Below are 27465 nucleotides of genomic sequence, written 5' to 3'. Positions count from 1 at the left end.
AGCGCGTGCCGAAACCATCGACACTTTCTAGAACGATCTCGGAATCGCTATTGCGACCCCAATCCGGAAAGCTCTCTCCGAGCCCCTCGATACTGACAGCGTAGCGGTCACAACAAATTTCCAGCCCCAAAACAATCGTCTCGGAGCTCTACGGGAGAGGTTTCGTATCCCGGGTTACGAAAAGGAGTGCAACACGAGGACTTCCCAGGGGGTCACCGATCGTAGTACTACTCTGGCCCAAGCAAGCGTAACTTCGGTGTTTTGATGGGATCCGGTGATTTAGTGCTGGCATTATCGCACCCGTTTCGCGTGCTTCGTCCCTCGCCTATGTGCACGTCACGGTCGGCGTATCAACGTCCGGAGCCTCTTGCCCGTCAGGAAACCGTCGGCGCTTTCTCGAACGTTCACGAAATCCCTATTGCAAGCTCTCTCCGAGCCCTAGCCCAACGACTGCGTATCGGTCGCGGCAAGCGCGTGCCGAAACCATCGACACTTTCTAGAACGATCTCGGAATCGCTATTGCGACCCCAATCCGGAAAGCTCTCTCCGAGACCCTCGATACTGACAGCGTAGCGGTCACAGCAAATTTCCAGCCCCAAAACAATCGTCTCGGAGCTCTACGGGAGAGGTTTCGTATCCCGGGTTACGAAAAGGAGTGCAACACGATGACTTCCCAGGGGGTCACCCATCGTAGTACTACTCTGGCCCAAGCAAGCTTAACTTCGTTGTTTTGATGGGATCCGGTGATTTAGTGCTGGCATTATCGCACCCGTTTCGCGTGCTTCGTCCCTCGCCTATGTGCACGTCGCGGTCGGCGCATCAACGTCCGGAGCCTCTTGCCCGTCAGGAAACCGTCGGCGCTTTCTCGAACGTTCACGAAATCCCTATTGCAAGCTCTCTCCGAGCCCTAGCCCGACGACTGCGTATCGGTCACGGCAAGCGCGTGCCGAAACCATCGGCACTTTCTAGAACGATCTCGGAATCGCTATTGCGACCCCAATCCGGAAAGCTCTCTCCGAGCCCCTCGATATTGACAGCGTAGCGGTCACAGCAAATTTCCAGCCCCAAAACAATCGTCTCGGAGCTCTACGGGAGATGTTTCGTATCCCGGGATGCGAAAAGGAGTGCAACACGAGGACTTCCCAGGGGGTCACCCATAGTAGTACGACTCTGGCCCAAGCAAGCTTAACTTCATTGTTTTGATGGGATCCGGTGATTTAGTGCTGGCATTTTCGCACCCGTTTCGCGTGCTTCGTCCCTCGCCTATGTGCATGTCGCGGTCGGCGCATCAACGTCCGGAGCCTCTTGCCCGTCACGAAACCATCGTCGCTTTCTCGAACGTTCACGAAATCCCTATTGCAAGCTCTCTCCGAGCCCTAGCCCGACGACTGCGTATCGGTCACGGCAAGCACGTGCCGAAACCATCGGCACTTTCTAGAACGATCTCGGAATCGCTATTGCGACCCCAATCCGGAAAGCTCTCTCCGAGCCCCTCGATACTGACAGCGTAGCGGTCACAACAAATTTCCAGCCCCAAAACAATCGTCTCGGAGCTCTACGGGAGATGTTTCGTAACCCGGGATGCAAAAAGAAGTGCAACACGAGGACTTCCCAGGGGGTCACCAATCCTAGTACTACTCTGGCCCAAGCAAGCTTAACTTCAGTGTTTTGATGGGACCCGGTGATTTAGTGCTGGCATTATCGCACCCGTTTCACGTGCTTCGTCCCTCTCCTATGTGCACGTCGCGGTCGACGTATCAACGTCCGAAGCCTTTTGCCCGTCACGAAACCATCGTCGCTTTCTCGAACGTTCACAAAATCCCTATTGCAAGCTCTCTCCGAGCCCTTGCCCGACGACTGCGTATCGGTCACGGCAAGCACGTGCCGAAACCATCGGCACTTTATAGAACGATCTCGGAATCGCTATTGCGACCCCAATCCGGAAAGCTCTCTCCGAGCCCCTCGATACTGACAGCGTAGCGGTCACAAAAAATTTCCAGCCCCAAAACAATCGTCTCGGAGCTCTACGGGAGATGTTTCGTATCCCGGGATGCGAAAAGGAGTGCAACACGAGGACTTCCCAGGGGGTCACCAATCCTAGTACTACTCTGGCCCAAGCACGCTTAACTTCGGTGTTTTGATGGGATCCGGTGATTTAGTGCTGGCATTATCGCACCCATTTCGCGTGCTTCGTCCCTCGCCTATGTGCACGTCGTAGACGGCGTATCAATGTCCGTAGCCTCTTGCCCGTCAGGAAACCGTCGGCGCTTTCTCGAACGTTCACGAAATCCCTATTGCAAGCTCTCTCCGAGCCCTAGCCCGACGACTGTGTATCGGTCGCGGCAAGCGCGTGCCGAAACCATCGACACTTTCTAGAACGATCTCGGAATCACTATTGCGACCCCAATCCGGAAAGCTCTCTCCGAGCCCCTCGATACTGACAGCGTAGTGGTCACAGCAAATTTCCAGCCCCAAAACAATCGTCTCGGAGCTCTACGGGAGAGGTTTCGTATCCCGGGTTACGAAAAGGAGTGCAACACGAGGACTTCCTAGGGGGTCACCGATCGTAGTACTACTCTGGCCCAAGCAAGCTTAACTTCGGTGTTTTGATGGGATCCGGTGATTTAGTGCTGGCATTATCGCACCCGTTTCGCGTGCTTCGTCCCTCGCCTATGTGCACGTCGCGGTCGGCGTATCAACGTCCGTAGCCTCTTGCCCGTCAGGAAACCGTCGGCGCTTTCTCGAACGTTCACGAAATCCCTATTGCAAGCTCTCTTCGAGCCCTAGCCCGACGACTGCGTATCGGTCGCGGCAAGCGCGTGCCGAAACCATCGACACTTTCTAGAACGATCTCGGAATCGCTATTGCGACCCCAATCCGGAAAGCTCTCTCCGAGCCCCTCGATACTGACAGCATAGTGGTCACAGCAAATTTCCAGCCCCAAAACAATCGTCTCGGAGCTCTACGGGAGAGGTTTCGTATCCCGGGTTACAAAAAGGAGTGCAACACGAGGACTTCCCAGGGGGTCACCCATCGTAGTACTACTCTGGCCCAAGAAAGCTTAACTTTGTTGTTTTGATGGGATCCGGTGATTTAGTGCTGGCATTATCGCACCCGTTTCGCGTGCTTCGTCCCTCGCCTATGTGCACGTCGCGGTCGTCGCATCAACGTTCAGAGCCTCTTGCCCGTCACCAAACCATCGTCGCTTTCTCGAACGTTCACGAAATCCCTATTGCAAGCTCTCTCCGAGCCCTAGCCCGACGACTGCGTATCGGTCACGGCAAGCACGTGCCGAAACCATCGGCACTTTCTAGAACGATCTCGGAATCGCTATTGCGACCCCAATCCAGAAAGCTCTCTCCGAGCCCCTCGATACTGACAGCGTAGCGGTCATAGCAAATTTCCAGCACCAAAATAATCGTCTCGGAGCTCTACGGGTGATGTTTCGTATCCCGGGATGCAAAAAGGAGTGCAACACGAGGACTTCCCAGGGGGTCACCAATCCTAGTACTACTCTGGCCCAAGCACGCGTAACTTCGGTGTTTTGATGGGATCCGGAGATTTAGTGCTGGCATTATCGCACCCGTTTCGCGTGCTTCGTCCCTCGCCTATGTGCACATCGCGGTCGGCGAATCAACGTCCGGAGCCTCTTGCCCGTCAGGAAACCATCGGCGCTTTCTCGAACGTTCACGAAATCCCTATTGCAAGCTCTCTCCGAGCCCTAGCCCGACGACTGCGTATCGGTCGCGGCAAGCGCGTGCCGAAACCATCGGCACTTTCTAAAACAATCTCGGAATCGCTATTGCGACCCCAATCCGTAAAGCTCTCTCCGAGCCCCTCGATACTGACAGCGTAGCGGTCACAGCAAATTTCCAGCACCAAAACAATCGTCTCGGAGCTCTACGGGAGATGTTTCGTATCCCGGGATGCGAAAAGGAGTGCAAAACGAGGACTTCCCAGGGGGTCACCCGTCGTAGTACTACTCTGGCCCAAGCAAGCTTAACTTCGTTGTTTTGATTGGATCCGGTGATTTAGTGCTGGCATTATCGCACCCATTTCGCGTGCTTCGTCCCTCGCCTATGTGCACGTCGCGGTCGGCGCATCAACGTCCGGAGCCTCTTGCCCGTCACGAAACCATCGTCGCTTTCTCGAACGTTCACGAAATCCCTATTGCAAGCTCTCTCCGAGCCCTAGCCCGACGACTGCGTATCGGTCACGGCACGCACGTGCCGAAACCATCGGCACTTTCTAGAACGATCTCGGAATCGCTATTGCGACCCCAATCCAGAAAGCTCTCTCCGAGCCCCTCGATACTGACAGCGTAGCGGTCACAGCAAATTTCCAGCCCCAAAACAATCGTCTCGGAGCTCTACGAGTGATGTTTCGTATCCCGGGATGCAAAAAGGAGTGCAACAAGAGGACTTCCCAGGGGGTCACCAATCCTAGTACTACTCTGGCCCAAACACGCTTAACTTCGGTGTTTTGATGGGATCCTGTGATTTAGTGCTGGCATTATCGCACCCATTACGCGTGCTTCGTCCCTCGCCTATGTGCACGTCGCGATCGGCGTATCAACGTACGGAGCCTCTTGCCCGTCAGGAAACCGTCGGCGCTTTCTCGAACGTTCACGAAATCCCTATTGCAAGCTCTCTCCGAGCCCTAGCCCGTCGACTACGTATCGGTCGCGGCAAGCGCGTGCCGAAACCATCGGCACTTTCTAGAACGATCTCGGAATCGCTATTGCGACCCCAATCCGGAAAGCTCTCTCCGAGCCCCTCGATACTGACAGCGTAGCGGTCACAGCAAATTTCCAGCCCCAAAACAATCGTCTCGGAGCTCTACGGGAGATGTTTCGTATCCCGGGATACGAAAAGGAGTGCAACACGAGGACTTCCCAGGGGGTCACCCATAGTAGTACTACTCTGGCCCAAGCAAGCTTAACTTCGTTGTTTTGATGGGATCCAGTGATTTAGTGCTGGCATTATCGCACCCGTTTCGCGTGCTTCGTCCCTCGCCTATGTGCACGTCGCGGTCGGCGCATCAACGTCCGGAGCCTCTTGCCCGTCACGAAACCATCGTCGCTTTCTCGAACGTTCACGAAATCCCTATTGCAAGCTCTCTCCGAGCCCTAGCCCGACGACTGCGTATCCGTCACGGCAAGCACGTGCCGAAACCATCGGCACTTTCTAGAACGATCTCGGAATCGCTATTGCGACCCCAATCCGGAAAGCTCTCTCCGAGCCCCTCGATACTGACAGCGTAGCGGTCACAGCAAATTTCCAGCCCCAAAACAATCGTCTCGGAGCTCTACTGGAGATGTTCCGTATCCCGGGATGCAAAAAGGAGTGCAACACGAGGACTTCCCAGGTGGTCACCAATCCTAGTACTACTCTGGCCCAAGCAAGCTTAACTTCGTTGTTTTGATGGGATCCAGTGATTTAGTGCTGGCATTATCGCACCCGTTTCGCGTGCTTCGTCCCTCGCCTATGTGCACGTCGCGGTCAGCGCATCAACGTCCGGAGCCTCTTGCCCGTCACGAAACCATCGTCGCTTTCACGAACATTCACGAAATCCCTATTGCAAGCTCTCTCCGAGCTCTAGCCCGACGACTGCGTATCGGTCGCGGCAAGCGCGTGCCGAAACCATCGGCACTTTCTAGAACGATCTCGGAATCGCTATTGCGACCCCAATCCGGAAAGCTCTCTCCGAGCCCCTCGATACTGACAGCGTAGCGGTCATAGCAAATTTCCTGCCCCAAAACAATCGTCTCGGAGCTCTACGGGAGATGTTTCATATCCCGGGATGCGAAAAGGAGTGCAACACGAGGACTTCCCAGGGGGTCACCCATAGTAGTACTACTCTGGCCCAAGCAAGCTTAACTTCGTTGTTTTGATGGGATCCGTGATTTAGTGCTGGCATTATCGCACCTGTTTCGCGTGCTTCGTCCCTCGCCTATGTGCACGTCGCGGTCGGCGCATCAACGTCCGGAGCCTCTTGCCCGTCACAAAACCATCGTCGCTTTCTCGAACTTTCACGAAATCCCTATTGCAAGCTCTCTCCGAGCCGTAGCCCGACGACTGCGTATCGGTCACGGCAAGCACGTGCCGAAACCATCGGCACTTTCTAGAACGATCTCGGAATCGCTATTGCGACCCCAATCCGGAAAGCTCTCTCCGAGCCCCTCGATACTGACAGCGTAGCGGTCACAACAAATTTCCAGCCACAAAACAATCGTCTCGGAGCTCTACGGGAGAGGTTTCGTATCCCGGGTTACGAAAAGGAGTGCAACACGAGGACTTCCCAGGGGGTCACCTATCGTAGTACTACTCTAGCCCAAGAAAGCTTAACTTCGTTGTTTTGATGGGATCCGGTGATTTAGTGCTGGCATTATCGCACCCGTTTCGCGTGCTTCGTCCCTCGCCTATGTGCACGTCGCGGTCGGCGCATCAACGTCCGGAGCCTCTTGCCCGTCACGAAACCATCGTCGCTTTCTCGAACGTTCACGAAATCCCTATTGCAAGCTCTCTCCGAGCCCTAGCCCGACGACTGCGTATCGGTCACGGCAAGCACGTGCCGAAACCATCGGCACTTTCTAGAACGATCGCGGAATCGCTATAGCGACCCCAATCCGGAATGCTCTCTCCGAGCCCCTCAATACTGACAGCGTAGTGGTCACAGCAAATTTTCAGCCCCAAAACAATCGTCTCGGAGCTCTACGGGTGATGTTTCGTATCCTGGGATGCAAAAAGGAGTGCAACACGAGGACTTCCCAGGGGGTCACCAATCCTAGTACTACTCTGGCCCAAGTACGCTTAACTTCGGTGTTTTGATGGGATCCGGTGATTTAGTGCTGGCGTTATCGCACCCGTTTCATGTGCTTCGTTCCTCGCCTATGTGCACGTCGCGGTCGGCGTATCAACGTCCGGAGCCTCTTGCCCGTCAGGAAACCTTCGGCGCTTTCTCGAACGTTCACGAAATCCCTATTGCAAGCTCTCTCCGAGCCCTAGCCCGACGACTGCGTATCGGTCACGGCAAGCACTTGCCGAAACCATCGGCACTTTCTAGAACGATCTCGGAATCGCTATTGCAACCCCAATCTGAAAAGCTCTCTCCGAGCCCCTCGATACTGACAACGTAGCGGTCACAGCAAATTTCCAGCCCCAAAACAATCGTCTCGGAGCTCTACGGGAGATGTTTCGTATCCCGGGATGCGAAAAGGAGTGCGACACGAGGACTTCCCAGGGGGTCACCCATTGTAGTACTAAACTGGCCCAAGCAAGCTTAACTTCGTTGTTTTGATGGGATCCGGTGATTTAGTGCTGGCATTATCGCACCCGTTTCGCGTGCTTCGTCACTTGCCTATGTTCACGTCGCGGTCGGCACATCAACGTCCGGAGCCTCTTGCCCGTCACGAAACCATCGTCGCTTTCTCGAACGTTCACGAAATCCCTATTGCAAGCTCTCTCCGAGCCCTAGCCCGACGACAGCGTATCGGTCACGGCAAGCACGTGCCGAAACCATCGGTACTTTCTAGAACGATCTCGGAATCGCTATTGCGACCCCAATCCGGAAATATCTCTCCGAGCCCCTCGATTCTGACAGCGTAGCGGTCATAGCAAATTTCCAGCCCCAAAACAATCGTCTCGGAGCTCTACTGGAGATGTTCCGTATCCCGGGATGCAAAAAGGAGTGCAACACGAGGACTTCCCAGGTGGTCACCAATCCTAGTACTACTCTGGCCCAAGCAAGCTTAACTTCGTTGTTTTGATGGGATCCAGTGATTTAGTGCTGGCATTATCGCACCCGTTTCGCCTGCTTCGTCCCTCGCCTATGTGCACGTCGCGGTCGGCACATCAACGTCCGGAGCCTCTTGCCCGTCACGAAACCATCGTCGCTTTCTCGAACGTTCACGAAATCCCTATTGCAAGCTCTCTCCGAGCCCTAGCCCGACGACTGCGTATCGGTCACGGCAAGCACGTGCCGAAACCATCGGCACTTTCTAGAACGATCTCGGAATCGCTATTGCGACCCCAATCCGGAAAGCTCTCTCCGAGCCCCTCGATACTGACAGCGTAGCGGTCACAGCAAATTTCCAGCCCCAAAACAATCGTCTCGGAGCTCTACTGGAGATGTTCCGTATCCCGGGATGCAAAAAGGAGTGCAACACGAGGACTTCCCAGGTGGTCACCAATCCTAGTACTACTCTGGCCCAAGCAAGCTTAACTTCGTTGTTTTGATGGGATCCAGTGATTTAGTGCTGGCATTATCGCACCCGTTTCGCGTGCTTCGTCCCTCGCCTATGTGCACGTCGCGGTCAGCGCATCAACGTCCGGAGCCTCTTGTCCGTCACGAAACCATCGTCGCTTTCACGAACATTCACGAAATCCCTATTGCAAGCTCTCTCCGAGCCCTAGCCCGACGACTGCGTATCGGTCGCGGCAAGCGCGTGCCGAAACCATCGGCACTTTCTAGAACGATCTCGGAATCGCTATTGCGACCCCAATCCGGAAAGCTCTCTCCGAGCCCCTCGATACTGACAGCGTAGCGGTCATAGCAAATTTCCTGCCCCAAAACAATCGTCTCGGAGCTCTACGGGAGATGTTTCATATCCCGGGATGCGAAAAGGAGTGCAACACGAGGACTTCCCAGGGGGTCACCCATAGTAGTACTACTCTGGCCCAAGCAAGCTTAACTTCGTTGTTTTGATGGGATCCGTGATTTAGTGCTGGCATTATCGCACCTGTTTCGCGTGCTACGTCCCTCGCCTATGTGCACGTCGCGGTCGGCGCATCAACGTCCGGAGCCTCTTGCCCGTCACGAAACCATCGTCGCTTTCTCGAACTTTCACGAAATCCCTATTGCAAGCTCTCTCCGAGCCGTAGCCCGACGACTGCGTATCGGTCACGGCAAGCACGTGCCGAAACCATCGGCACTTTCTAGAACGATCTCGGAATCGCTATTGCGACCCCAATCCGGAAAGCTCTCTCCGAGCCCCTCGATACTGACAGCGTAGCGGTCACAACAAATTTCCAGCCACAAAACAATCGTCTCGGAGCTCTACGGGAGAGGTTTCGTATCCCGGGTTACGAAAAGGAGTGCAACACGAGGACTTCCCAGGGGGTCACCTATCGTAGTACTACTCTGGCCCAAGAAAGCTTAACTTCGTTGTTTTGATGGGATCCGGTGATTTAGTGCTGGCATTATCGCACCCGTTTCGCGTGCTTCGTCCCTCGCCTATGTGCACGTCGCGGTCGGCGCATCAACGTCCGGAGCCTCTTGCCCGTCACGAAACCATCGTCGCTTTCTCGAACGTTCACGAAATCCCTATTGCAAGCTCTCTCCGAGCCCTAGCCCGACGACTGCATATCGGTCACGGCAAGCACGTGCCGAAACCATCGGCACTTTCTAGAACGATCGCGGAATCGCTATTGCGACCCCAATCCGGAATGCTCTCTCCGAGCCCCTCAATACTGACAGCGTAGTGGTCACAGCAAATTTTCAGCCCCAAAACAATCGTCTCGGAGCTCTACGGGTGATGTTTCGTATCCCGGGATGCAAAAAGGAGTGCAACACGAGGACTTCCCAGGGGGTCACCAATCCTAGTACTACTCTGGCCCAAGCACGCTTAACTTCGGTGTTTTGATGGGATCCGGTGATTTAGTGCTGGCGTTATCGCACCCGTTTCATGTGCTTCGTTCCTCGCCTATGTGCACGTCGCGGTCGGCGTATCAACGCCCGGAGCCTCTTGCCCGTCAGGAAACCTTCGGCGCTTTCTCGAACGTTCACGAAATCCCTATTGCAAGCTCTCTCCGAGCCCTAGCCCGACGACTGCGTATCGGTCACGGCAAGCACTTGCCGAAACCATCGGCACTTTCTAGAACGATCTCGGAATCGCTATTGCAACCCCAATCTGAAAAGCTCTCTCCGAGCCCCTCGATACTGACAACGTAGCGGTCACAGCAAATTTCCAGCCCCAAAACAATCGTCTCGGAGCTCTACGGGAGATGTTTCGTATCCCGGGATGCGAAAAGGAGTGCGACACGAGGACTTCCCAGGGGGTCACCCATTGTAGTACTAATCTGGCCCAAGCAAGCTTAACTTCGTTGTTTTGATGGGATCCGGTGATTTAGTGCTGGCATTATCGCACCCGTTTTGCGTGCTTCGTCCCTTGCCTATGTGCACGTCGCGGTCGGCACATCAACGTCCGGAGCCTCTTGCCCGTCACGAAACCATCGTCGCTTTCTCGAACGTTCACGAAATCCCTATTGCAAGCTCTCTCCGAGCCCTAGCCCGACGACAGCGTATCGGTCACGGCAAGCACGTGCCGAAACCATCGGTACTTTCTAGAACGATCTCGGAATCGCTATTGCGACCCCAATCCGGAAATATCTCTCCGAGCCCCTCGATTCTGACAGCGTAGCGGTCACAGCAAATTTCCAGCCCCAAAACAATCGTCTCGGAGCTCTACTGGAGATGTTCCGTATCCCGGGATGCAAAAAGGAGTGCAACACGAGGACTTCCCAGGTGGTCACCAATCCTAGTACTACTCTGGCCCAAGCAAGCTTAACTTCGTTGTTTTGATGGGATCCAGTGATTTAGTGCTGGCATTATCGCACCCGTTTCGCCTGCTTCGTCCCTCGCCTATGTGCACGTCGCGGTCGGCGCATCAACGTCCGGAGCCTCTTGCCCGTCACGAAACCATCGTCGCTTTCTCGAACGTTCACGAAATCCCTATTGCAAGCTCTCTCCGAGCCCTAGCCCGACGACTGCGTATCGGTCACGGCAAGCACGTGCCGAAACCATCGGCACTTTCTAGAACGATCTCGGAATCGCTATTGCGACCCCAATCCGGAAAGCTCTCTCCGTGCCCCTCGATACTGACAGCGTAGCGGTCACAGCAAATTTCCAGCCCCAAAACAATCGTCTCGGAGCTCTACGGGAGATGTTTCGTATCCCGGGATGCAAAAAGGAGTGCAACACGAGGACTTCCCAGGGGGTCACCCATCCTAGTACTTCTCTTGCCCAATCACGCTTAACTTCGGAGTTTTGATGGGATCCGGTGATTTAGTGCTGGCATTATCGCACATGTTTCGCATGCTTCGTCCCTCGCCTATGGGCACGTCGCGGTCGGCGTATCAACGTCCGGAGCCTCTTGCCCGTCTGGAAACCGTCGGCGCTTTCTCAAACGTTCACGAATTCCCTATTGCAAACTCTCTCCGAGCCCTAGCCCGACGAATGCGTAACGGTCACGGCAAGCACGTGCCAAAACCATCGGCACTTTCTAGAACGATCTCGGAATCGCTATTGCGACCCCAATCCGAAAAGCTCTCTCTGAGCCCCTCGATACTGACAGCGTAGCGGTCACGGCAAATTTCCAGCCCCAAAACAATCGTCTCGGAGCTCTACGGGAGATGTTTCGTATCCCGGGATGCAAAAAGGAGTGCAACACGAGGACTTCCCAGGGGGTCACCCATCCTAGTACTACTCTGGCACAAGCACGCTTAACTTCGGAGTTCTGATTGGATCCGGTGATTTCGTGCTGGCATTATCGCACCCGTTTCGCATGCTTCGTCCCTCGCCTATGTGCACGTCGCGGTCGGCGTATCAACGTCCGCAGCCTCTTGCCCGTAACGAAACCGTCGGCGCTTTCTCGATCGTTCACGAAATCCCTATTGCAAGCTCTCTCCGAGCCCTAGCCCGACGAATGCGTATCGGTCACGGCAAGCGCGTACCGAAACCATCGGCACTTTCTAGAACGATCTCGGAATCGCTATTGCTACCCCAATCCGTAACGCTCTCTCCGAGCCCCTCGATACTGAAAGCGTAGCGGTCACAGCAAATTTCCAGCCCCAAAACAATCGTCTCAAAGCTCTACGGGAGATGTTTCGGATCCCGAGATGCAAAAAGGAGTGCAACAGGAGGACTTCCCAGGGGGTCACCCATCCTAGTACTACTCTGGCCCAAGCACGTTTAACTTCGGAGTTTTCATGGGATCCTGTGATTTAGTGCTGGCGTTATCGCACCTGTTTCGCGTGCTTCGTTCCTCGCCTATGTGCACGTCGCGGTCGGCGTATCAACGTCCGGAGCCTCTTGCCCGTCACGAAACCGTCGGTGCTTTCTCGAACGTTCACGAAATCCCTATTGCAAGCTCTCTCCGAGCCCTAGCCCGACGACTGCGTATCGGTCACGGCAAGCACGTGCCGAAACCATCGGCACTTTCTAGAACGATCTCGGAATCGCTATTGCGACCCCAATACGGAAAGCTCTCTCCGAGCCCCTCGATAGTGACAGCGTAGCGGTCACAGCAAATTTCCAGCCCCAAAACAATCGTCTCAAAGCTCTACGGGAGATGTTTCGTATCCCGAGATGCAAAAAGGAGTGCAACACGAGGACTTCCCAGGGGGTCACCCATCCTAGTACTACTCTGGCCCAAGCGCGTTTAACTTCGGAGTTTTGATGGGATCCTGTGATTTAGTGCTAGCTTTATCGCACCTGTTTCGCGTGCTTCGTTCCTCGCCTATGTGCACGTCGCGGTCGGCGTATCAACGTCCGGAGCCTCTTGCCCGTCACGAAACCGTCGGCGCTTTCTCGAACGTTCACGAAATCCCTATTGCAAGCTCTATCCGAGCCCTAGCCCGACGACTGCGTATCGGTCACGGCAAGCACGTGCCGAAACCATCGGCACTTTCTAGAACGATCTCGGAATTGCTATTGCGACCCCAATCCGAAAAGCTCTCTCCGAGCCCCTCGATACTGACAGCGTAGCGGTCACAGCAAATTTCCAGCCCCAAAACAATCGTCTCGGAGCTCTACGGGAGATGTTTCGTATCCCGGGATGCAAAAAGGAGTGCAACACGAGGACTTCCCAGGGGGTCACCCATCGTAGTACTACTCTGGCCCAAGCAAGCTTAACTTCGTTGTTTTGATGGGATCCGGTGATTTAGAGCCGGCATTATCGCACCCGTTTCGCGTGCTTCGTCCCTCGCCTATGTGCACGTCGCGGTCGGCGCATCAACGTCCGGAGCCTCTTGCCCGTCACGAAACTATCGTCGCTTTCTCGAACATTCACGAAATCCCTATTGCAAGCTCTCTCCGAGCCCTAGCCCGACGACTGCGTATCGGTCATGGCAAGCACGTGCTGAAACCATCGGCACTTTCTAGAACGATCTCGGAATCGTTATTGCGACCCCAATCCGGAAAGCTTACTCCGAGCCCCTCGATACTGATAGCGTAGCGGTCACAGCAAATTTCCAGCCCCAAAACAATCGTCTCGGAGCTCTACGGGAGATGTTTCGTATCCCGGGATGCAAAAAGGAGTGTAACACGAGGACTTCCCAGGGGGTCACCCATCCTAGTACTTCTCTGGCCCAAGCACGCTTAACTTCGGAGTTTTGATGGGATCCGGTGATTTAGTGCTGGCATTAACGCACCCGTTTCGCATGCTTCGTCCCTCGCCTATGTGCACGTCGCGGTCGGCGTATCAACGTCCGGAGCCTCTTGCCCGTCATGAAACCGTTGGTGCTTTCTCGAACGTTCACGAAATCCCTATTGCAAGCTCTCTCCGAGCCCTAGCCCGACGAATGCGTATCGGTCACGGCAAGCACGTGTCGAAACCATCGGCACTTTCTAGAACGATCTCGGAATCGCTATTGCGACCCCAATCCGTAAAGCTCTCTCCGAGCCCCTCGATACTGACAGCGTAGCGGTCACAGCAAATTTCCAGCCCCAAAATAATCGTCTCGGAGCTCTACGGGAGATGTTTCGTATCCCGGGATGCGAAAAGGAGTGCAACACGAGGACTTCCCAGGGGGTCAACCATCGTAGTACTACTCTGGCCCAAGCAAGCTTAACTTCTTTGTTTTGATGGGATCCGGTGATTTAGTGCTGGCATTATCGCACCTGTTTCGCGTGCTTCGTCCCTCGCCTATGTGCACGTCGCGGTCGGCGCATCAACGTCCGGAGCCTCTTGCCCGTCACGAAACCATCGTCGCTTTCTCGGACGTTCACGAAATCCCTATTGCAAGCTCTCTCCGAGCTCTAGCCCGACGACTGTGTATCGGTCACGGCAAGCACGTGCCGAAACCATCGGCACTTTCTAGAACGATCTCGGAATCGCTATTGCGACCCCAATCCGGAAAGCTCTCTCCGAGCCCCTCGATACTGACAGCGTAGCGGTCACAGCAAATTTCCAGCCCCAAAACAATCGTCTCGGAGCTCTACGGGAGATGTTTCGTATCCCGGGATGCAAAAAGGAGTGCAACACGAGGACTTCCCAGGGGGTCACCAATCCTAGTACTACTCTGGCCCAAGCACGCTTAACTTCGGTATTTTGATGGGATCCGGTGATTTAGTGCAGGCATTATCGCACCTGTTTCGCGTGCTTCGTCCCTCGCCTATGTGCACGTCGCGGTCGGCGCATCAACGTCCGGAGCCTCTTGCCCGTCAGGAAACCGTCGGCGCTTTCTCGAACGTTCACGAAATCCCTATTGCATGCTCTCTCCGAGCCCTAGCCCGACGACTGCGTATCGGTCACGGCAAGCGCGTGCCGAAACCATCGGCACTTTCTAGAACGATCTCGGAATCGCTATTGCGACCCCAATCCGGAAAGCTCTCTCCGAGCCCCTCGATACTGACAGTGTAGCGGTCACAGCAAATTTCCAGCCCCAAAACAATCGTCTCGGAGCTCTACGGGAGATGTTTCGTATCCCGGGATGCGAAAAGGAGTGCAACACGAGGACTTCCCAGGGGGTCACACATCGTAGTACTACTCTGGCCTATGAAAGCTTAACTTCGTTGTTTTGATGGGATCCGGTGATTTAGTGCTGGCATTATCGCACCCGTTTCGCAGGCTTCGTCCCTCGCATATGTGCACGTCGCGGTCGGCGTATCAACGTCCGGAGCCTCTTGCCCGTCAGGAAACCGTCGGCGCTTTCTCGAACGTTCACGAAATCCCTATTGCAAGCTCTCTCCGAGCCCTAGCCCGACGACTGCGTATCGGTCACGGCAAGCGCGTGCCGAAACCATCGGCACTTTCTAGAATGATCTCGGAATCGCTATTGCGACCCCAATCAGGAAAGTTCTCTCCGAGCCCCTCGATACTGACAGCGTAGCGGTCACAGCAAATTTCCAGCCCCAAAACAATCGTCTCGGAGCTCTACGGGAGATGTTTCGTATCCCGGGATGCAAAAAGGAGTGCAACACGAGGTCTTCCCAGGGGGTCACCCATCCTAGTACTACTCTTGCCCAAGAACGCTTAACTTCGGAGTTTTGATTGGATCCGGTGATTTAGTGCTAGCATTATCGCACCCGTTTCGCATGCTTCGTCCCACGCCTATGTGCACGTCGCGGTAGGCGTATCAACGTCCGGAGCCTCTTGCCCGTCAGGAAACCATCGGCGCTTTCTCGAACGTTCACGAAATCCCTATTGCAAGCTCTCTCCGAGCCCTAGCCCGACGACTGCGTATCGGTCAAGGCAAGCGCGTGCCGAAACCATCGGCACTTTCTAGAACGATCTCGGAATCGCTATTGCGACCCCAATCCGTAAAGCTCTCTCCGAGCCCCTCGATACCGACAGCGTAGCGGTCACGGCAAATTCCAAGCCCCAAAACAATCGTCTCGGAGCTCTACAGGAGATGTTTCGTATCTCGAGACGCAAAAAGGAGTGCAACACGAGGACTTCCCAGGGGGTCACCCATCCTAGTACTACTCTAGCCCAAGCACGCTTAATTTCGGAGTTCTTATGGGATCCGGTGATTTAGTGCTGGCATTATCGCACCCGTTTCCTGTACTTTGTCCCTCGCCTATGTGCACGTCGAGGTCGGCGCATCAACGTCCGGAGCCTTTTGACCGTCACGAAACCGTCGGTGCTTTATCGAACGTTCACGAAATCCCTATTGCAATCTCTCTCCGAGCCCTTGCCCGATGACTGCGTATCGGTCACGGCAAGCGCGTGCCGAAACCATCGGCACTTTCTAGAACGATCTCGGAATTGCTAATGCGACCCCAATCCGGAAAGCGCTCTCCGAGCCCCTCGATACTGAATGCGTATCGGTCACGGAAAATTCCCAGCCCCAAAAATATTGTCTCGGAGGTCTAAGTGAGATGTGTCGTATCCCGGGACGCAAAAAGGAGTGCAACACGAGGATTTCCAAGGGGGTCACCCATCCTAGTTCTACTCTGGCCCAAGCACGCTTAACTTCGGAGTTCTGATGGGATCTGGTGATTTAATGCTGGCATTATCGCACCCGTTTCGCGTGCTTCGTCCCTCGCCTATGTGCATGTCGCGGTCGGCGCATCAACGTCCAGAGCCTCTTGCCCATCACGAAACCGTCGGCGCTTTCTCGAACGTTCACGAAATCCCTATTAAAAGCTCTCTCCGAGCCCTAGCCCGACGATGGCGTATCCGTCACGGCAAGCGCGTGCCGAAACCATCAGCACTTTCTAGAACGATCTCGGAATCGCAATTACGACCCCAATCCGGAAAGCTCTCTTCGAGCCCCTCGATACTGACTGTGTAGCGGTCACGGCAAATTCCGAGCCCCAAAACAATCGTCTGGGAGGTCTACGTGAGTTGTTTCGTATCCCGGGACGCAAAAAGGAGTGCAACACGAGGACTTCCCAGGGGGTCACCCATCCTAGTACTACTTGGCCCAAGCACGCTTAACTTCGGAGTTCTGATGGGATCCGGTGATTTAGAGCTGGCTTTATCGCACCCGTTTCGCTTGCTTCGTCCCTCGCCTATGTGCACATCGCGGTCGGCGCATCAATGTCCGGAGCCTCTTGCCTGTCACGAAACCGTCGGCGCTTTCTCGAACGTTCACGAAATTCCTATTGCAAGCACTCTCCGAGCCCTAGCCCGATGACTGCGTATCGGTCACGGCAAGCGCGTGCCGAAACCAACGGCACTTTCTAGAACGATCTCGGAATCGCTATTGCGACCCCAATCCAGAAAGCTCTCTCCGAGCCCCTCGATACTGATTGCGTAGCGGTCACGGCAAATTCCGAGCCCCAAAACAATCGTCTCGGAGCTCTACGGGAGATGTTTCGTATCTCGGGAAGCAAAAAGGAGTGCAATACGAGGACTTCCCAGAGGGTCACCCATCGTAGTACTACTCTAGCCCAAGCACGCTTAACTTCAGAGTTCTGATGGAATCCGGTGATTTAGTGCTGGCATTATCGCATCCGTTTCGTGAGCTTCGTCCCTCGCCTATGTGCACGTCGAGGTCGGCGCATCAATGTTCGGAGCCTCTTGCCCATCACGAAACCGTCGGCTCTTTCTCGAACGTTCACGAAATCCCAATTACAAGCTCTCTCTGAGCCCAAGCCCGACGACGGCGTATCGGTAACGGCAAGCGCGTGCTGAAACCAACGGCACTTTCTAGAACGATCTCGGAATCGCTAATGCGACCCCAATCCAGAAAGCGCTCTCCGAGCCCCTCGATACTGAATGCGTATCAGTCACGGAAAATTCCCAGCCCCAAAAATATTATCTCGGAGGTTTAAGTGAGATGTTTCGTATCCCGGGACGCAAAAAGGAGTGCAACACGAGGAATTCCCAGGGGGTCACCCATCCTAGTCGACTCTGGCCGAAGCACGCTTAACTTCGGAGTTCTGATGGGATCCGGTGATTTAGTGCTGGCATTATCGCACCCGTTTCGCGTGCTTCGTCCCTCGGCTATGTGCACGTCGCGGACGGCATATCAACATCCGGAGCCTCTTGCCCGTCACGAAACCGTCGGCGGTTTGTCGAACGTTCACGAAATCCCTATTGCAAGCTCTCTCCTAGCCCTAGCCCGACGACTGCGTATCGGTCACGGCAAGCGCGTGCCGAAACCATTGGCACTTTCTAGAACGATCTCGGAATCACTATTGCGACCCCAATCCGGAAAGCTCTCTCCGAGCCCCTCGATACTGACTGCGTAGCGGTCACGGAAAATTCCCAGCCCCAAAACAATCGACTCGGAGCTCTACGGGAGATGTTTCGTATCTCGAGACGCAAAAAGGAGTGTAACACGAGGACTTCCCAAAGGGTCACACATCCTAGTTCTACTCTGGCCCAAGCACGCTTAAATTCGGAGTTCTGATGTGATCTGGTGATTTAGTGCTGGCATTATCGCACCTGTTTCGCGTGCTTCGTCCCTCGCCTATGTGCACGTCGCGGTCGGCGCATCAACGTCCGGAGCCTCATGCCCGTCACGAAACCGTCGGCGCATTCTCGAACGTTCACGAAATCCCTATTGCAAGCTCTCTCCGAGCCCTAGCCCGATCACTGCATATCGGTCACGGCAAGCACGTGCCGAAACCATCGGCACTTTGTAGAACGATCTCGGAATCGCTATTGCGACCCCAATCCCAAAAGCTCTCTCCGAGCCCCTCGATTCTGACTGCGTAGCGGTCACGGAAAATTCCCAGCCCCAAAACAATCGTCTCGGAGCTCTACGGGAGATGTTTCGTATCTCGAGACGCAAAAAGGAGTGCAACACGAGGACTTCCCAGGGGGTCACCCAACCTAGTACTACTCTGGCCCAAGCACGCTTAACTTCGGAGTTCTGATGGGATCCGGTGATTTAGTGCTGGCATTATCGCACCCGTTTCGCGTGCTTCGTCCCTCGCCTATGTGCACGTCGAGGTCAGCGCATCAACGTCCAGAGCCTTTTGCCCATCATGAAATCGTCGGTGCTTTCTCGAACGTTCACGAAATCCCTATTGCAAGCTCTCTCCGAGCCCTAGCCCGACGACTGCGTATCGGTCACGGCAAGCGCGTGCCGAAACCATCGGCACTTTCTAGAACGATCTCGGAATCGCTATTGCGACCCCAATCCGGAAAGCTCTCTCCGAGCCCCTCGATACTGAATGCGTATCGGTCACGGAAAATTCCCAGCCCCAAAAATATTGTCTCGGAGGTCTAAGTCAGATGTTTCGTATCCCGGGACGAAAAAAGAAGTGCAACACGAGGACTTCCCAGGGGTTCACCAATCCTAGTTCTACTCTGGCCCAAGAACGCTTAACTTCGGAGTTCTGATGTGATCCGGTGATTTAGAGCAGGCATTATCACACCTTTTTCGCGTGCTTCGTCCATCGCCTATGTGCATGTCACGATCGGCGCATCAACGTCCAAAGACACTTGCCCGTCACGAAACCATCGTCGCTTTCTCGAACGTTCACGAAATCCCTATTACAAGCTCTCTCGGAGCCCTAGCCCGACGACGGCGTATCGGTCACGGCAAGCGCGTGCCGAAACCATCGGCACTTTCTAGAACGAACTCGGAATCGCTATTGCGACCCCAATCCGAAAAGCTCTCTCCGAGCCCCTCGATACTGACTGCGTAGCGGTCACGGCAAATTCCGAGCCCCAAAACAATCGTCTCGGAGCTCTACGGGAGATGTTTCGTATCTCAGGACGCAAAAAGGAGTGCAACACGAGGACTTCCCAGAGGGTCAACCATCCTAGTACTACTCTAGACCAAGCACGCTTAACTTCGGAGTTCTGATGGGATCCGGAGATTTAGTGCTGGCATTATCGAACCCGTTTCGCGTGCTTCGTCCCTCGCCTATGTGCACGTCGCGGTCGGCGCATCAACGTCCAGAGCCTCTTGCCCATCACGAAACCTTCGGCGCTTTCTCGAACGTTCACGAAATCCCTATTACAAGCTCTCTCCGAGCCCTAGCCCGACGACGGCATATCGGTCACGGCAAGCGCGTGCCGAAACCATCGGCACTTTCTTGAACGATCTCGGAATCGCTATTGCGACCCCAATCCGGAAAGCTCTCTCCGAGCCCCTCGAAACTGAATACGTATCGGTCACAAAAAATTCCCAGCCCCAAAAATATCGTCTCGGAGGTCTAAGTGAGATGGTTGGTATCCCGGGACGCAAAAAGGTGTGCAACACGAGGACTTCCCAGGGGGTCACCCATCCTAGTTCTACTCTGGCCCAAGCACGCTTAACTTCGGAGTTCTGATGGGATCTAGTGATTTAGTGCTGGCATTATCGCACCCGTTTTGCGTGCTTCGTCCCTCGCCTATGTGCACGTCGCGGTCGGCGCATCAACGTACGGAGCCTTTTGCCCGTCACGAAACCGTCGACGCTTTCTCGAACGTTCACGAAATCCCTATTGCAAGCTCTCTCCGAGCCCTAGCCCGACGACTGCATATCGGTCACGGCAAGCGCATGCCGAAACCATCGGCACTTTCTAGAACGATCTCGGAATCGCTATTGCGACCCCAATCCGTAAAGCTCTCTCCGAGCAGCTCGATACTGACTGCGTAGCGGTCACGAAAAATTTCCATCCCCAAGACAATCGTCTCAGTGGCCTACGTGAGATGTTTCGTATCCCGGGACGCCAAAATGAGTGCAACACGAGGACTTCCCAGGGGGTCACCCATCCTAGTTCTACTCTGGCCCAAGCACGCTTAACTTCGGAGTTCTGATGGGATCCGGTGTTTAGTGCTGGCATTATCGCACCCGTTTCGCGTGCTTCCTCCCTCGCCTATGTGCACGTCGCGGTCGGCGCATCAACGTCCGGAGCCTCATGCCCATCACGAAACCATCGGCGCTTTCTCGAACGTTCACGAAATCCCTATTGCAAGCTCTCTCCGAGCCCTAGCCCGACGACTGCGTATCGGTCACGGCTAGCTCGTGCCGAAACCATCGGCACTTTCTAGAACGATCTCGGAATCGCTATTGCGACCCCAATCCGTAAAGCCATCTCCGAGCAGCTCGATACTGACTGCGCAGCGGTCACGGAAAATTTCCATCCCCAAGACAATCGTCTCGGTGGTCTACGTGAGATGTTTCGTATCCCGGGACGCAAAAAGGAGTGCAACAAGAGGACTTCCCAGGGGGTCACCCATCCTAGTTCTACACTGGCCCAAGCACACTTAACTTCGGAGTTCTGATGGGATCCGGTGATTTAGTGCTGGCATTATCGCACCCGTTTCACGTGCTTCGTCCCTCGCATATGTGCACGTCGCGGTCGGTGCATCAACGTCCGTAGCCTCTCGCCCGTCACGAAACCGTCGGCGATTTCTCGAACGTTCACGAAATCCCTATTGCAAGCTCTCTCCGAGCCCTAGTCAGACGACTGCGTATCGGTCACGGCAAGCGCGTGCCGAAACCATCGGCACTTCTAGAACGATCTCGGAATCGCTATTGCGACCCCAATCCGGAAAGCTCTCTCCGAGCCCCTCGATACTGACTGCGTAGCGGTCACGGAAAATTCCCAGCCCCAAAAATATCATCTCGGAGGTCTACGTGAGATTTTTCGTATCCCGGGATGCAAAAAGGAGTGCAACACGAGGACTTCCCAGGGGGTCACCCATCCTAGTTCTACTCTGGCCCAAGCCCGCTTAACTTCGGAGTTCTGATGGGATCCGATGATTTAGTGCTGGCATTATCGCACCTGTTTCGCGTGCTTTGTCCCTCGCCTATGTTCACGTCGCGGTCGGCGCATCAACGTCCGGAGCCTCTCGCCCGTCATGAAGCCGTCGGCGCTTTCTCGAACGTTCACGAAATCCCTATTGCAAGCTCTCTCCGAGCCCTAGCCCGACGACTGCGTATCGGTCACGGCTAGCTCGTGCCGAAACCATCGGCACTTCTAGAACGATCTCGAAATCGCTATTGCGACCCCAATCCGGAAAGCTCTCTCCGAGGCCCTCGATACTGACTGCGTAGCGGTCACGGAAAATTCCCAGCCCCTAAAATATCGTCTCGGAGGTCTACGGGAGATGTTTCGTATCCCGGGATGCAAAAAGGAGTGCAACACGAGGACTTCCCAGGGGGTCACCCATCATAGTACTACTCTGGCCCAAGCACGCTTAACTTCGGAGTTCTGATGGGATCCGGTGATTTAGTGCTGGCATTATCGCACCTGTTTCGCGTGCTTCGTCCCTCGCCTATGTGTACGTCGCGGTCGGCGCATCAACGTCCGGAGCCTCATGCCCGTCACGAAATCGTCGGCGCTTTCTCAAAACGTTCACGAAAATCCCTATTGCAAGCTCTCTCCCAGCCCTAGCCCGACGACTGCGTATCGGTCACGGCTAGCTCGTGCCGAAACCATCAGCACTTTCGAGAACGATCTCGGAATCGCTATTGCGACCCCAATCCGGAAAGCTCTCTCCGAGCCCCTCGAAACTGAATGCGTATCGGTCACGAAAAATTCCCAGCCCCAAAAATATCGTCTCGGAGGTCTAAGTGAGATGGTTCATATCCCGGGATGCATAAAGGAGTGCAATACGAGGACTTCCCAGGGGATCACCCATCTGTTAGGACTCTAGCTTGGAGAGTCCTAATTGAGAGGGACATTTATGTAAAAATGTTAGGACTCTAGCTAAGAGAGTCCTAATTGAGAGGGACATTCATGTAAAACTGTTAGGACTTTAGCTAGGAGAGTCCTAATTGAGAGGGACATTCTGTTAGGACTCTAGCTAGGAGAGTCCTAATTGAGAGGGACATTCATGTAGGAGGTTTTTTCTTAGAGAAGAATTAGGAGTTGTAAGGGAATAGGAGTCTTGAGTAGGAGTCCTATTAGGAGTTGGTTAGAAGTAAGAGTCTTAAGTAGGAGTCCTATTAGGAGTTAGGGTTTAGAAGCCCTATAAATAGCCATGTATTCCTCCTCTTTTCTCAAGCAATAGATGAATCTTTTCTGCAGCCTTTGAGCAACAAACTAAGGGAGGAACCCCTATAGAGTTCCAAGGAGGCCGATCCCCTAAAGAGATCAACCCCAAGTTTAGAATCTGCAAGGGTTCTATCACCTGATATCAGAGCAGCGTTCTTGGCGTCTCGCTGCCCTTTCACAGCCATCCATCAACCCTCCACAACCATCCAAAGCAATTCCCACAATTGCTTAAAAGATCGTCACCGAATTCCGCCATCATCTCCACCAACACGGATCATCCTTTGATCTCCCCGTGAATTGCAATAGGTTCTGGTTTCCTACCTTACTACTGCTGCAATTTAGTTATCCTTATTCGAAAATCCAAAAAAAAAAAAAAAAAATCGTTCCTATATTGCTGCATACACTTTTCGTCACAAAGTTTTCATCTCTACGACGAAAGATATATTGCAGAATTCCAGCCGCATATCACCATCTATTTGATCTTGCTACTGTGCTTTTTCTATCCAAATTTCTACGAAATTTTTATGACATCTTTGACACTTCTTAACAGTGGATTTCCCTTTGGTTTCATCAAAAAATTCTCAATATAAACTACTGATCTTTTATGTCCAATCTGCTGCACTTGAATTGCAGAATTCAAGCCGCATAGCACCATCTGTTTGATCTTGCTACTGTGCTTTTTCTATCCAATTTTCTACGAAATTTTTATGACATCTTTGACACTTCCTAACAGTAGATTTCCCTTTGGTTTCATTGAAAAATTCTCAATATAAACTACTGATCTTTTATGTCCAATCTGCTACACTTGAAAATCTATGCTGCAGAAAATTTCAACTGCATATCGTTGCCTTAACCCATCTATTTGCAATCTTTTTTGAATGAAATTTCTTATAGACTTCATATATCATCTTGGCTTCCATCTAAGATTGATCTATTAAGAAATTCATCTCTAAAAACGATTTTATGTTGCCGTAAATTTTCATCGTATCCCGCTGAAATTTTTCGACGATAATTCTGCAATTGCAACTTGCACCAATTTCTTTGCTGTTATACTACCGAAAATTTCTTGATTAAATTAGATATCCTTGCTGTCATATAAACTGTGATTTTGCTATCAATTCCCTCCTCAATTCTCTTAAGTTTTTGGTGGAAATTACGTCGAGAAACCGTTGTTTCTTCGACGACAATTCTACTCTTACAAGACAGCACATACTTGCTGCAACTTCCACGGATTTCTGTCAAACCTATGCTACCATCTACCACAGATCCAAAACTTTCATCCAGAGCCCTAAAACTCTACCAAACCACACCCTCAAACTGCACCCAAAACAGCCACAAAACAAGCCTAAACCATAGCCTACATCCACCAATCCACCAACACTTTCGACCATCACTTCTCTCAACCTATACATGCCTTTAACCCAACAGCAAAAGAGAGATCTTAACATCATTGATTTGGGGCCATATACTATGGCATCTAAGGAGGCAATCAATGCTAAATTCGAAGCCTTGGAGGCGCGAATGGAGGATAAGATTCGGACGCTCTTTACCGAACTCAGATTGGGCCGACCACTAAGCCCGAAGAAATCATATCAAGGAGAGAGCTTTGCCCAATCACACCAAGCCCGAAGAGATGACTTCCAAGAGAGGGGAAGCTCTATGACCAACCCCAACTATCCATGCATGAGAGTGGACTTCCCTAGATGGGAAGAAGGAGACCCGATTGGTTGGATTTCGCATGCGGAGCGATATTTTCGGTACCACAAAACCGCGGATGTATCTATGGTGAAAATTGCAGCTATACATCTTGAAGGGGATGCTATTCAATGGTTTGACTGGTTTGAACATACTTATGGAGTCCTTTCATGGCGACAATTCAAAGAAGAACTGCTGATTCGCTTCAGACCAACCGATTACGAGAATATTGACAAACAACTAGCAAAGATCCGACAAACCTCCACCATTCAGGAGTACCAAACCAGGTTTGAAAGGTTATCTAATCAAAATCATGATTGGTCTCAAAAACAGCTATTGAGGACCTTCATTGAGGGCTTGAAGCCGGAGATCCGAGGAGAAGTTAAAGCGCGACAACCGTATACGCTTATGGCAGCCATCTCTTTCGCACGACATCAAGAGGAGCAATTGAACCATGAAGCTCGGAGGACTAGGGTCACTCCTCAACCAGTAATATTGAAGCCCTCAGCCCCCCCTACTGTCGACCAAGTCCCTGCACCAAAGAGGTTAACAGGAGAAGAGCTTCGGGAGCGATATGCGAAGGGGTTATGTTGGCATTGTGACGAGCCGTGGAGCCGTGAGCATCGCTGCAGTAAAGGAGGACTTCTTATGATTGAACCGATAGAAGAAGAGGTCATTGAACATCCAAAAGAGAGCTTTGAATATGAAGAAGAAGATGCAGAAGAAGAGCCACAACCGACCGAAGTTACGGTACATACACTAGCTAGCTACTCAAACCCGCAAACGATGAAAATTGGAGGCCTTCTCAAACAACAACCAATCACTGTTCTCATCGACACGGGCAGTACTACTAACTTCCTAAATAGTAAGCTTGCTGTTCGGATATCATTACCTATCGAGAATCGCTGCAAGTTTGATGTTAAGGTCGCCGACGGACGGATTTTGAATTGTGATCATAGGCGCTTGCAGGAGAAACTATTGCTGCAGGACCAAGAGATAATTGCAGATTTCTTTCTTCTCCCTCTTAACAATCATGAGGCCATGCTCAGAATTAAATGGTTGACGACATTAGGTGATATTTCCTGGAATTTTATGAAACTAATTATGAAATTTTACAGTAAGGAGAAACAGGTGACATTGCACGGGAAACGTGGGGGCGACATAACAACGATTTGCACACAACAAATGGAGAATGTTTTGCATAAAGCATGCAGCGGCTTTTTGGTACAACTTGAGCAGCAAACTAAGGGAGAGCTAACATAATTTGAAGATCCAAATCTACTTCCTTTGCTTGCTGAATTTTCAAATATATTTGACGAACCGCGCAACCTACCTCTTACCTGTCGGCATGATCATTGTATAATGATTCTTCCAGGCAAATCTTCAGCAAATGCTCAGCCATATCAGTATCCACATCTCCAGAAGGATGAAATAGAAAGGATTATAAAAGAGATGCTCGAAACAGGAGTTATTCGGCCAAGTTGCAACCTCTACTCTTCGCCGGTGCTACTTGTATGCAAGAAGGACGGAACAAGGCGAATATGTGTTGATTACCGAGCTCTCAATGGCATAATCATCAAGGACAAATACTTTATTCAAATAGTAGATGAATTGCTAGATGAAAGGGAGCACAAATCTTTACAAAGCTTGACCTTTGATCCGGGTATCATCAAATACGAGCATACGAAGAAGACATACGGAAAACCACCTTTTGAACACACAACAACCACAAATTTTTGCTTTCTTCAACAAAAGGTGGAATATCTTGGGCATATCATATCAGAGGAAGGTGTGGCAGTGGACCCCTTCAAAATTAGAGCAATGCAAAACTGGCCGACCTCGAGAAACATAAAATTGCTACATGGCTTTCTGGGTTTAACAGGCTACTACCGCAAGTTCGTGAAAAACTATGGAAAGATCAGTGCACCACTTACTTCCTTACTAGAAAAAAATGTCTTCCAATGGTTGGACAGAGCCTCCGCTGCCTTCGACAAACTTAAGGCAGCCATGACGACGACGCCGGTGCTAACACTACCAGATTTCAACCGACCCTTCATTATTGAGGCCGACACATCTGGAGTCAGAATTGGAGCCATTCTCATGCAAGATGGTCGACCACTCGCATACACTAGCAAGGCATTATCTCCCTCCGATCAAAATATGTCAACATATGATAAGGAGATGCTCGCCATTGTGCGTGCAGCAACGAGGTGGAGATTGTACTTGATCAAGCGATACTTTCAAATCAAGACCGACCATAAAAGCCTAAAATATCTCTTGGAACAGAAGATATCTTCCCCCGAGCAGCAAAAATGGGTAACAAAACTTCTTGGATTTGATTTTGAAATAACTTACAAAAAGGGGAAAGAGAATGTTCTTGCAGATGCGCTTTCGCAGCTACCCGAGCAAGTTGAAGTTTCGACCGTTTCACTTCCGACCAGCGACTTCCTACAGGATATTAAGATGGAATGGCAAGAAGATTCAGATACTAGTAAGATTATAAAAAAATTGGAGGAAGCACCAAGCCCCATGGCTCATTACAATTGGGACTCAAAAGAATTACACTATAAGGGTACTAAATTGAAAAGGAGTACGACATATCACCTACAAACCAACAGCCAACCGGAAGTTTTAAACAGGTGCTTGGAGACAGCCCAAAGCCACCCACCAAATATGACTACCCAAAGAGAACTCCAGACCCAGCCAAGTGCCATTATTGATCGACGGATCGTGACTCGACGACGACGACCCACTAATGAAGTGCTAATACAGTGGGCGAACCTACCAAAAGAAGATGCCACTTGGGAGAACTATGACGACTTGAAGATCAAATTCCCAGAATTCATGAATCATCAGCCTCGAGGACAAGGCTGATTTGAAGAGGGCGGGTCTGTTAGGACTCTAGCTTGGAGAGTCCTAATTGAGAGGGACATTTATGTAAAAATGTTAGGACTCTAGCTAAGAGAGTCCTAATTGAGAGGGACATTCATGTAAAACTGTTAGGACTTTAGCTACGAGAGTCCTAATTGAGAGGGACATTCTGTTAGGACTCTAGCTAGGAGAGTCCTAATTGAGAGGGACATTCATGTAGGAGGTTTTTTCTTAGAGAAGAATTAGGAGTTGTAAGGGAATAGGAGTCTTGAGTAGGAGTCCTAT

The 27465-nt window shown here is 52.4% G+C and overlaps 16 non-coding genes and 31 pseudogenes across 16 annotated transcripts; all 47 read right to left on the bottom strand.

Moving 5' to 3' along the window:
• Positions 1-183: 183 nt before the first annotated feature.
• LOC135604136 (5S ribosomal RNA) lies at positions 184-302 on the bottom strand (annotated as a pseudogene).
• Positions 303-652: 350 nt separating this feature from the next.
• LOC135604110 (5S ribosomal RNA) lies at positions 653-771 on the bottom strand (annotated as a pseudogene).
• A 350-nt stretch (positions 772-1121) lies between these two features.
• On the bottom strand, positions 1122-1240 carry LOC135599270 (5S ribosomal RNA; annotated as a pseudogene).
• Positions 1241-1590: 350 nt separating this feature from the next.
• Positions 1591-1709, bottom strand: LOC135603858 (5S ribosomal RNA; annotated as a pseudogene).
• A 350-nt stretch (positions 1710-2059) lies between these two features.
• LOC135601368 (5S ribosomal RNA) lies at positions 2060-2178 on the bottom strand. Its single transcript, XR_010483664.1, has one exon. It is a non-coding gene; the product is annotated as a 5S ribosomal RNA (ribosomal RNA).
• A 350-nt stretch (positions 2179-2528) lies between these two features.
• LOC135603667 (5S ribosomal RNA) lies at positions 2529-2647 on the bottom strand (annotated as a pseudogene).
• Positions 2648-2997: 350 nt separating this feature from the next.
• Positions 2998-3116, bottom strand: LOC135604335 (5S ribosomal RNA; annotated as a pseudogene).
• Positions 3117-3466: 350 nt separating this feature from the next.
• LOC135603287 (5S ribosomal RNA) lies at positions 3467-3585 on the bottom strand (annotated as a pseudogene).
• Positions 3586-3935: 350 nt separating this feature from the next.
• On the bottom strand, positions 3936-4054 carry LOC135604634 (5S ribosomal RNA; annotated as a pseudogene).
• Positions 4055-4404: 350 nt separating this feature from the next.
• On the bottom strand, positions 4405-4523 carry LOC135604309 (5S ribosomal RNA; annotated as a pseudogene).
• Positions 4524-4873: 350 nt separating this feature from the next.
• LOC135604029 (5S ribosomal RNA) lies at positions 4874-4992 on the bottom strand (annotated as a pseudogene).
• A 350-nt stretch (positions 4993-5342) lies between these two features.
• Positions 5343-5461, bottom strand: LOC135604288 (5S ribosomal RNA; annotated as a pseudogene).
• A 350-nt stretch (positions 5462-5811) lies between these two features.
• On the bottom strand, positions 5812-5929 carry LOC135599258 (5S ribosomal RNA; annotated as a pseudogene).
• Positions 5930-6279: 350 nt separating this feature from the next.
• On the bottom strand, positions 6280-6398 carry LOC135604361 (5S ribosomal RNA; annotated as a pseudogene).
• A 350-nt stretch (positions 6399-6748) lies between these two features.
• Positions 6749-6867, bottom strand: LOC135603156 (5S ribosomal RNA; annotated as a pseudogene).
• A 350-nt stretch (positions 6868-7217) lies between these two features.
• LOC135603793 (5S ribosomal RNA) lies at positions 7218-7336 on the bottom strand (annotated as a pseudogene).
• A 350-nt stretch (positions 7337-7686) lies between these two features.
• On the bottom strand, positions 7687-7805 carry LOC135604287 (5S ribosomal RNA; annotated as a pseudogene).
• Positions 7806-8155: 350 nt separating this feature from the next.
• Positions 8156-8274, bottom strand: LOC135604286 (5S ribosomal RNA; annotated as a pseudogene).
• Positions 8275-8624: 350 nt separating this feature from the next.
• Positions 8625-8742, bottom strand: LOC135599256 (5S ribosomal RNA; annotated as a pseudogene).
• Positions 8743-9092: 350 nt separating this feature from the next.
• Positions 9093-9211, bottom strand: LOC135604435 (5S ribosomal RNA; annotated as a pseudogene).
• A 350-nt stretch (positions 9212-9561) lies between these two features.
• On the bottom strand, positions 9562-9680 carry LOC135602130 (5S ribosomal RNA; annotated as a pseudogene).
• Positions 9681-10030: 350 nt separating this feature from the next.
• Positions 10031-10149, bottom strand: LOC135603461 (5S ribosomal RNA; annotated as a pseudogene).
• Positions 10150-10499: 350 nt separating this feature from the next.
• LOC135604284 (5S ribosomal RNA) lies at positions 10500-10618 on the bottom strand (annotated as a pseudogene).
• Positions 10619-10968: 350 nt separating this feature from the next.
• Positions 10969-11087, bottom strand: LOC135600753 (5S ribosomal RNA). Its single transcript, XR_010483066.1, has one exon. It is a non-coding gene; the product is annotated as a 5S ribosomal RNA (ribosomal RNA).
• Positions 11088-11437: 350 nt separating this feature from the next.
• Positions 11438-11556, bottom strand: LOC135604250 (5S ribosomal RNA). Its single transcript, XR_010484208.1, has one exon. It is a non-coding gene; the product is annotated as a 5S ribosomal RNA (ribosomal RNA).
• Positions 11557-11906: 350 nt separating this feature from the next.
• On the bottom strand, positions 11907-12025 carry LOC135603697 (5S ribosomal RNA; annotated as a pseudogene).
• Positions 12026-12375: 350 nt separating this feature from the next.
• Positions 12376-12494, bottom strand: LOC135603046 (5S ribosomal RNA; annotated as a pseudogene).
• Positions 12495-12844: 350 nt separating this feature from the next.
• Positions 12845-12963, bottom strand: LOC135603795 (5S ribosomal RNA; annotated as a pseudogene).
• Positions 12964-13313: 350 nt separating this feature from the next.
• LOC135600368 (5S ribosomal RNA) lies at positions 13314-13432 on the bottom strand. The gene has a single exon (XR_010482691.1). It is a non-coding gene; the product is annotated as a 5S ribosomal RNA (ribosomal RNA).
• Positions 13433-13782: 350 nt separating this feature from the next.
• LOC135604638 (5S ribosomal RNA) lies at positions 13783-13901 on the bottom strand (annotated as a pseudogene).
• Positions 13902-14251: 350 nt separating this feature from the next.
• Positions 14252-14370, bottom strand: LOC135603369 (5S ribosomal RNA; annotated as a pseudogene).
• A 350-nt stretch (positions 14371-14720) lies between these two features.
• On the bottom strand, positions 14721-14839 carry LOC135599477 (5S ribosomal RNA; annotated as a pseudogene).
• A 350-nt stretch (positions 14840-15189) lies between these two features.
• LOC135600924 (5S ribosomal RNA) lies at positions 15190-15308 on the bottom strand. Its single transcript, XR_010483234.1, has one exon. It is a non-coding gene; the product is annotated as a 5S ribosomal RNA (ribosomal RNA).
• A 350-nt stretch (positions 15309-15658) lies between these two features.
• Positions 15659-15777, bottom strand: LOC135600979 (5S ribosomal RNA). The gene has a single exon (XR_010483286.1). It is a non-coding gene; the product is annotated as a 5S ribosomal RNA (ribosomal RNA).
• A 350-nt stretch (positions 15778-16127) lies between these two features.
• On the bottom strand, positions 16128-16246 carry LOC135600974 (5S ribosomal RNA). The gene has a single exon (XR_010483282.1). It is a non-coding gene; the product is annotated as a 5S ribosomal RNA (ribosomal RNA).
• A 350-nt stretch (positions 16247-16596) lies between these two features.
• On the bottom strand, positions 16597-16714 carry LOC135600664 (5S ribosomal RNA). Its single transcript, XR_010482981.1, has one exon. It is a non-coding gene; the product is annotated as a 5S ribosomal RNA (ribosomal RNA).
• A 350-nt stretch (positions 16715-17064) lies between these two features.
• On the bottom strand, positions 17065-17183 carry LOC135599751 (5S ribosomal RNA). Its single transcript, XR_010482094.1, has one exon. It is a non-coding gene; the product is annotated as a 5S ribosomal RNA (ribosomal RNA).
• Positions 17184-17533: 350 nt separating this feature from the next.
• Positions 17534-17651, bottom strand: LOC135602269 (5S ribosomal RNA; annotated as a pseudogene).
• Positions 17652-18001: 350 nt separating this feature from the next.
• Positions 18002-18120, bottom strand: LOC135604607 (5S ribosomal RNA; annotated as a pseudogene).
• Positions 18121-18470: 350 nt separating this feature from the next.
• LOC135601901 (5S ribosomal RNA) lies at positions 18471-18589 on the bottom strand. The gene has a single exon (XR_010483931.1). It is a non-coding gene; the product is annotated as a 5S ribosomal RNA (ribosomal RNA).
• Positions 18590-18939: 350 nt separating this feature from the next.
• On the bottom strand, positions 18940-19058 carry LOC135604581 (5S ribosomal RNA; annotated as a pseudogene).
• A 350-nt stretch (positions 19059-19408) lies between these two features.
• Positions 19409-19527, bottom strand: LOC135600976 (5S ribosomal RNA). Its single transcript, XR_010483284.1, has one exon. It is a non-coding gene; the product is annotated as a 5S ribosomal RNA (ribosomal RNA).
• A 350-nt stretch (positions 19528-19877) lies between these two features.
• LOC135600731 (5S ribosomal RNA) lies at positions 19878-19996 on the bottom strand. Its single transcript, XR_010483045.1, has one exon. It is a non-coding gene; the product is annotated as a 5S ribosomal RNA (ribosomal RNA).
• Positions 19997-20346: 350 nt separating this feature from the next.
• Positions 20347-20464, bottom strand: LOC135600294 (5S ribosomal RNA). Its single transcript, XR_010482620.1, has one exon. It is a non-coding gene; the product is annotated as a 5S ribosomal RNA (ribosomal RNA).
• A 350-nt stretch (positions 20465-20814) lies between these two features.
• On the bottom strand, positions 20815-20933 carry LOC135601142 (5S ribosomal RNA). Its single transcript, XR_010483445.1, has one exon. It is a non-coding gene; the product is annotated as a 5S ribosomal RNA (ribosomal RNA).
• Positions 20934-21282: 349 nt separating this feature from the next.
• Positions 21283-21401, bottom strand: LOC135601581 (5S ribosomal RNA). The gene has a single exon (XR_010483871.1). It is a non-coding gene; the product is annotated as a 5S ribosomal RNA (ribosomal RNA).
• Positions 21402-21750: 349 nt separating this feature from the next.
• Positions 21751-21869, bottom strand: LOC135599713 (5S ribosomal RNA). The gene has a single exon (XR_010482058.1). It is a non-coding gene; the product is annotated as a 5S ribosomal RNA (ribosomal RNA).
• Between the last annotated feature and the right edge of the window lie 5596 nt (positions 21870-27465).

The sequence above is a fragment of the Musa acuminata genome, chromosome BXJ2-1 (genome assembly GCF_036884655.1).
Source record: "Musa acuminata AAA Group cultivar baxijiao chromosome BXJ2-1, Cavendish_Baxijiao_AAA, whole genome shotgun sequence".
In the NCBI taxonomy this organism is placed as follows: Eukaryota; Viridiplantae; Streptophyta; class Magnoliopsida; order Zingiberales; family Musaceae; genus Musa; species Musa acuminata.
This window is presented reverse-complemented; position numbering and strand designations above follow the sequence as displayed.